The sequence below is a fragment of the Ursus arctos genome, unplaced genomic scaffold, assembly GCF_023065955.2.
Source record: "Ursus arctos isolate Adak ecotype North America unplaced genomic scaffold, UrsArc2.0 scaffold_7, whole genome shotgun sequence".
Lineage (NCBI taxonomy): Eukaryota > Metazoa > Chordata > Mammalia > Carnivora > Ursidae > Ursus > Ursus arctos.
In genome coordinates this window covers 46814783-46822500 of record NW_026623089.1, presented here as the reverse complement: position 1 = coordinate 46822500, position 7718 = coordinate 46814783, and positions in this window count along the sequence as shown.

Genomic DNA, 7718 nt, shown 5'->3' with positions numbered 1-7718 from the left:
AACAACACTAAGTTATTATGCTCATTTTACAAATCTGGTAACCAAGGTACGTCTACATTTCTGCAACTCATATATAATAAAGTTGACACTTTAGTTCATTAGGAGAAAGAAGCATCACTCAATAAATAATTTGAGGCTAGCTAGCCATCTGGAAAAATAATGTCGGTCTCTACTCCTTACACTAAAATTAACTCCACGTAAATCAAAGGAGAAAGAAAAAATTAAGCAATAAAAGAAAATAAGAGAAAATGTTTTAAAATGTTGGAGTAGAGATGGCTTTTCTAAGGCAGGCACAAAATTCAGAAGCCATTAAAATACTGTTAATGGTTTTACGTGTACACCAGATATTTCATCCTGGCAAGTGAAGGGAGTGGAGACAAACCCAGATTATAATAATCGCAACCAAGATGACAACAGGTTAATGTATGTAAAGAAATCTTGTAAATCAATAAGAAAGACAACAATTCAAAGTAGAGAAAGGACAAGGATATTAACATTTCACAGAAAAAAATATATGAATAACTTATAATCCCTCATACTTCTACATATGGAGAGTAAAACAACAATGTGCCAAATGTGTCACTTATCAAACTGATAAAGACTGAAAAGCTTGATAATGTGTACTGCTGAACGGCGCATGAGGAAGTGGGCGTGTCCCACTGTTATGGAGTAATTGACGTGCGAGGAAATTTTTCCAATGTTTTAAAATTTGCATACCTTTAGAACCTGCAATTTACATGTAGCAATTTATCCTGTAGTCACATGTGTGCATGGACATAAATACACTTATACATAAAGATTGTGGGAACATCGTTTATAACAGCCAAAGCCTGGAAAACAACCTAAATGTCCATCAGTAGGGATCTTGGTTAAACAACTAACAGATCACGGTGTCCAATAATGATACTAGGCATCGTCTTTAAGATTAAGTCATTTTTTAAAAACCAAGGTGCCCAGCACTGTACCAACTAGATGCTGTGTATCCAGTAGAACTTTCTGTGATGATGGAAGTGTTCCAGATCTGTGCCGTCTCGTAGGGGAGCCGCCAGCCCTGTGCAGCTAGCCGTGCTTGATTCACGGCGATGTGACTGAGGAACTGAATTTCTAATCTTGATTTTGATTGATATCAATCTCAATTGAAATAGGCACATGTGACTATGACGTCGAATAATGCAGGCTAGAACACTCTCACATGTATGCATATGGACAATTAGTATTTCTGACTAATCTATAGACGCTGCTTATAGTCATTGCCCCTGCCGAGGAGAACTGGGGAATCAGGTGTCTCTGGGGACAAGAAGAGTCCTTTGTCCATTTGTATTTTTAGTATTTGACTTGTTTACCATGTGTATAATGACATATTCAATATTAAACTAATTAATGAAAGTTCAAACAGGAAAGGAGAGGAAGTGCTTGAGTTGAGCGAACCTTGGTGTTTTTCCTTGAAATGAAGTAGGAGTCGCCCGTGAGGGAACCTGGAGGGCTTGTGGACCATGGAGCTCCTGGAGAGACTCAGGTGTGCGGGTGAGAGGTTGAGGGGCAGGGGAGGGGCTGAGTAACCACAAATGAAGGAGTTCTGGGCTGTGGGAAGCATCCTGTCGCAGTTGGAGGCCAGCACTCAGGAGGGACGGAAGCCATACAGCTGAATGATTTTTGACAGCGGTCCGAGTGTAGACACTAAGTCAAACAATTAGATTATTCCCAAGACACATGAAAATAGAAGAGCCGAGGAGGAAAGGATGAATGGGATTTGGAGATATGAAAAAGGTAGACCCAACTGAATCTGGCAGCCAGCCTGATATGGGGACTGAGTGACAGGGATAAGTTAGGAGGGCTCTCGACTCTTGACTCGTATGACTGAACCGATACGGGGGCCACTGGGGAAATAAGGTTTACAGGAGGAGCAGGCTTGGGAGGCAAGGTTCGTTAAGTTCAGAGTTGGCAGGTTGATCCAGGTGGAAGTTTCTAGAAGCCTCCAGATAGGTCTGAAGCTCAGCAAGGAGGACTAGGCTAGAGAGATCTATTTGAGAGACAGCCAGAGATGAGTGGATGAGTGATCACCAAAGCCAAGAGAACCGGCAGACTCAACCTGGAGGAGATGCAGTGAGAGACAGTGCTGAGACAGGGGCTAAAGCCAAGGGAAGACAATCTGGCTAAGGACACTGAGAATGAGCATGGGGCGGGGGGGGGGGGGGAGACAGGAGGGAGAAGGGCCAGGGAGAGGCAGTTTCAAGAAGCAGGAAATGGTCTACAAGGTCAGATGCCACGGAGAGGTCAGGGAAGGTGGGGCCCTGAAAAGCCCATTGCACTTGGCAATTAGGAGGTCATTTGGTGGCCGCGGTGAGAGCAATTTCAGGGAAGTACTAATGAGAGGGAACACATGATTCCAGCAGGTTGAGGGGTTAATGGGAGAGGAGAGTGGAGATGGTGAGGGGAGGCTCTTGTCCCATCGGGACACTTGGCTGTGAAAGGAACCAGACAAAGGAGCGGTATCTAGAGGGCCAGCTGCGTGGAGGGCTGCTAGTTTTTATGTTTGTTTTGTCGCTTTAAGAGGAGAGGGAGCAGGATTACAGAGAGCGGCAAAAGGTCTCTAAAGAAACCGGATGTAAGGAATGAAACAAGGTCCCTTGGGGAGGCAGGAAGGTGGGCTCCACGAGGTTCCGGAGGCCATGCCGTGATCTGGAGGCCTCTGGGAAGGAGAGGAAAGGGGGTCTGACCCACAAACCAGAGGTGGGGCAAGAGGATGGAAACTGAGTGGGTATTTTTGCTTGGTGGCCTCAGTTTTCTCAGTGACATCAGAGGTGTGGTCATGGGGATATGGGAGGGCAAAGGGTGGTCTTAGGTAGAGTAGGGTGGGACTGAGCCCAGTAAAGATAATTGACTTTGCTGAGGGTTCAGCTTAGACTGGGGCCATGAGCATGTGGGGGCCCAGGAGTGCAGGTGGGAAGTCTGGCCTCCCCCATCCATTCACAGCAGCCTCACACTGCTGCTGGCATTGACTCATGCCTGGCCGGGGAGAGCCCACAATGGCCAGGGGAGCAGGGGAGCATACTGGCTAATGGTGTGGGTTTAGAGTCAGACACATTCAGGCCACTCACGACTGTGCAACTTTCGGCAAGTTCCTCTACCTCTCTGAACCCCAGCAGAGAAAACAATATTGATGTTTACCACTTCATAGGTAAAGCCCTTAGTCTAGATCTCGACACCCAGAATGTTCTCATTAAAGGCTATGTCACAGTTAAAAGGATGAGGGTAGAGATGCTGAGGGGCCTGGAGGGAGGGGGTGGAAGCAATATTCCATGGAGTCTAGGTGACATAGGAAAGGGAAGACAAGGGGAGTGATGGACCAGGAGTTTGGCTTGAGGCTAAATCCACCCTACTATCTGCTATTGGAAATAAAGTTTTGTTAAACACAACCATGCGCCTTCTTTATGCATCGTCTCTGGCTGCTTTTGTGTGACAAGGACAGAGTTGAGTAATTACAACAGAGGCTGTATAGCCTGCAAAGCCCAAAATATTTATTATCTGGCCCTTTTTTTTTTTTTTTTAAAGATTTTATTTATTTATTCGACAGAGAGAGAGACAGCCAGCGAGAGAGGGAACACAAGCAGGGGAAGTGGGAGAGGAAGAAGCAGGCTCATAGCGGAGGAGCCTGATGTGGGGCTTGATCCCAGAACGCCGGGAACACGCCCTGAGCCGAAGGCAGATGCTTAACCGCTGTGCCACCCAGGCGCCCCTATCTGGCCCTTTAAGAATAAGTTTGCCACCCTGCCCTAGAGGATACGAGGGCTGGATGAACTCAAACAAACTAATAAAAAACAAAACCGGGAGGAGACCATGAAAGGGTTGAAGCCAAAGATTGAGACTAGAGAGAGGGCTCCCGAGGTGGTGCGGGGTCGGGAAATGGGCAACGGGAGTGGGTGTCTGTGGCACTGTCTGGATGAGGGCTCCTGGAACTCTGACCAACTCAGGAATTATTAGGCTCTCATGATAAATCGATGAATCAAAATTTAGTGGGTCAATAGATAGACCTACCCATTGTGAATATGGGCACGGTCAAGAATAGAGACTTCCAGTTACAAAACCCAGTGCCGAGGAAGTCGCCAGAAAAGGAGTCCCCAAAAGCCATCCTCCCCTTCTTTGCTATCAAAACTTAGATTTGGGAGCAGCTGGGTGGTTTAGTTGGTTAAACATCTGACTCTTGATTTCAGCTCAGATCATGATCTCAGGGTCGTGAGATTGAGTCCCATGTCGGGCTCCAAGATGGGTGTGGAATCTGCTTGGGATTCTCTCTCCCTCTCCCTCTGCCCCTCCTCCCTTTCTCCCTCTCCCTCTCCCTCTCTCTCTCTAAAAAAAAAAAAAAAAAAACAAAAAACCAACCCAAAAACAAACAGACAACAGCAACAACAAAAAAAACACTTCAATTTTGTTCAGAATGACAATGTACCCTACCCCTAGGGATGAATCATGATTTGTTTAGGCCAATCAAGTAATCGTATTCCCCTTTCACTGACCTTTACTTTTCCAGACTGCCTTATAGCTAGAAGCAGGTACATGATGAGTTCTGGCCAATAAGACATCTCAGAAAATCAGCTTGGGGCTTCTGGGAAAGCTTCTGCTTTTCTGATGAGAGAGATATCTACCGGTGCCGACCTCCTCCCTTTCTTGCCTTAACACAGAGCTAATGCTTGGGGCTGTGGCAGCCATTTTGTGACCACGAGGCAATAAATATGATAGCATGCATGCAGTATGCTGAGGATATTGGAACGGAAAGAAAGAGTCTGGGACTTGACACCATCATTAAACACTTGTCTACCTCCAGAATGTTTAAGCGAGATACGGAAATGGCTTTATTGCTGGAAACATTTTCTTCTTTTATTCAAAAGCACTTTTAATTGAAAGAAGGAAGAGACAGAAGTTCAGAGGTAGCAGTTGGGAGCTTGGAGAATGGTATGCCATGGGGTGAGAGGGAGGGAGAGGAAGCAGATGGGGGCTGCTATCAGCAGAGGGATGTGTGAGTGCAGATGAGATGGGGAAATGGGTGATTAAGAACAGACGGGAGGAGGCTTTGGTTGCTGGGTTGAGGACTTCAGTGTTTTTCTGCAGGCAACGGGAAAAGCTCACTAAAATTTCTTTGAAATCCTTTAGATCATAATCTTGGTGTAATTAATATTTGTTAAATTCTGTACCTTCCAATGTTCTTGAGACATTTACTTTTCTGCATTTTCTTTAGAAGAGAAAAGGGCAATGAATTTGCATTATTTTTATGGTTTTATCTTTTTTCTCCTTATAAAAGTAAGGTCTATTTAGACAATTTAGAAAGCAGATAAGCAAAGAAAAAAAACTCTTTTAGGTCTTTGACCAGAAGGCTGATATTTCAGAGAATGAAGCAGGAGCAGAATGGGTCAATGGAGCTTGAGAGAGGAAACAAAAAGATTCATTATAACTCACCTTTCCTGGGCCTCAGTTTTCCCCATCTGTAAAATGAGCATGTAGGACTGCCGCTAGAGAAGTCTCCATCCAGCCTGGTAGCTCAGGGATGCTTGAGTGAGCCACTTTCCTGGGCTGTTAGCACACACCTTCCAGATGCCCTGCGTCATGGTGAAAGCATGGTTGATATGTACCAGTCTTGTCTATCCATCTTCTCTGGGTTTACAGAGGGTGGCTGTTGATCCCTCACTTTACAGACGTGAATGATGGGCTTGGAGGGGATAAGGTGATGACCACAGCCCTTGGCTGTCATGTCTTAGAGGTCAGAATCCATGGCCAGTGCTCACTTCTACTTTCCTGGAGCTGGCACCCTCTCCCTGTTTCTTCGGTTGCTTGGTAATCTGTTCCCCATAAGCTCAGGAAGGGCAGTGGGCGGGAATGAGGGTGAGTTCTGGAGGTCCAGCACCATAGTCCCCAGGACCAGGGCAGCGACCGCCGCAGTCCCTCCACCCAGCGGTGCCCAGGTCATTACTGCCTGGTTTGGTTGCGTGTAAGTCCAATGACTGAAGTGGCCGTCTTTCTCCACCAGGGCACCGCTGGGGACCAAAGGATTCAGGGAATAGCTCCGTGTTTATGTGTCTGGTGTTCAAAATCAATGGTTTCCCTCCTCGGGAGACACCCTCGGGGGCAAAATAGAGTGAATCGCTTATTAGCTTCTGGGTGCACACCGGTGGATGAGGAGCTGAGCCGAGAAACTAGTCATATGTCGTAACGAAGCACCCTTCCCCTGTTGTCCCTGTGCCCGGAGCGTGTGCCCTATCCCCGACACCGGCAGTAGCCGGGCGCCGTTCACCCCCATGGTGCTGGGCTGTCACTCACCCCTAATTACAAAGAGCAGCTTTGGTGTGGAGGCTGCCTGGGCCTTCTCCAGGAGGGAGGCATTCAGGATGCAAGCATGAACCTCCCAGTGTCCTCCAGAGGTGGGTGCGGTGGCTAGCGGCTCTGCCTGGCTGGGTGGGTGCGCTGATGAATGCTCAGGGAACAATCTGCTACCCATGGCCCCTCACCCTCCCGCTTCCCCAGGCACGGGGCCCTTGCTCGTCTACTCCAGGCCACTTCGCCTGCCTCCCCCCACCCCCATAAAACATTCCACCCCTATCCAGAGAACCAGGGCACGCCAGTGTTCTGGCAGAAATCAGTGCCAGAGACAACATCGTGACGGGTTTAGCACTCACCACTGCAACCGTCCTCAACACTTGCTACGTCCTGACTCCCTGATGCTCACAGCAACCTCGCCAGAGAGATGCTCTTCCTGTTCCCCGGGGAAAGGCAAGGAAACTGGGGCGCCTGGGTGGTCAGCTGTTAAGCGTCTGCCTTCAGCTCAGGGTGTGGTCCCAGGATCCCAGAATCGAGCCCCGCATCGGGCTCGAGACTGCTTCTTCCTCTCCCACTCCCCCTGCTTGTGCTCCCTCTCTCGCTGGCTGTCTCTCTCTCTGTCAAATAAATAAATAAAATCTTAAAAAAAAAAAAAAAGACAAGGAAACTGAGGCATGGGGCAGCGGGGTGGAGGAGGTGAAGCAATTCGCATATTTAACTGCAACCCTGGGGTTGGAGCTCAGGCCTCAGCTCGGAGCTGGAGCTCTTAAGGGCTCTACTGCTCCCACCCATGCCAGTGGTCCCTTCACCTTGGCCTCGTCTTGCAGGTGGAAACGGAGGCCCGAGGATCAGTCCAAGATCACCCAGCCACACAGTCCCAGAGGAGGCCCGGGTCACAGGCTGCCATCCAAGCCTCCTTCCATGGCTCTCTGATGTCACTTGCTTTCCTCAAGGCTCTCTTCTTAGAGCAGCAAAACCACGCAGATGTGCAGTCAGAGTCCAGGCCTCTTCAGAGCCCTCAGGCCTCCGAACGTCCATGAGTCTCATAGGAACTGACACCCCGGGACCTCCAGCTTCCCAAGACGTCAGTGACAACAAACGTGTGTGCACTTTACAGTTTACAAGGCACTCGAATCAGCATATACCACTTCATCCTCATGACGACCCTATTAAGTAAATGTGACCACGGTCTCCATTTCAAAGCCAGGGAAACTGAGATCTTCTCTGTGGGACAAGAACTGGTATGTCCCCACCACAGACCAAAGGCAGGCCACGTGCCGTCCCACACACCTTCTGCCCGCAGCACTGTCCCTAGCCAAGCTGCAGAAACTGCCTATGTTCTCATCCTCACAGGCCTACAAAGACTTCATAGAGCTCAGATGCTTCTCAGCTTCAAGCAAGAGGATGACGAG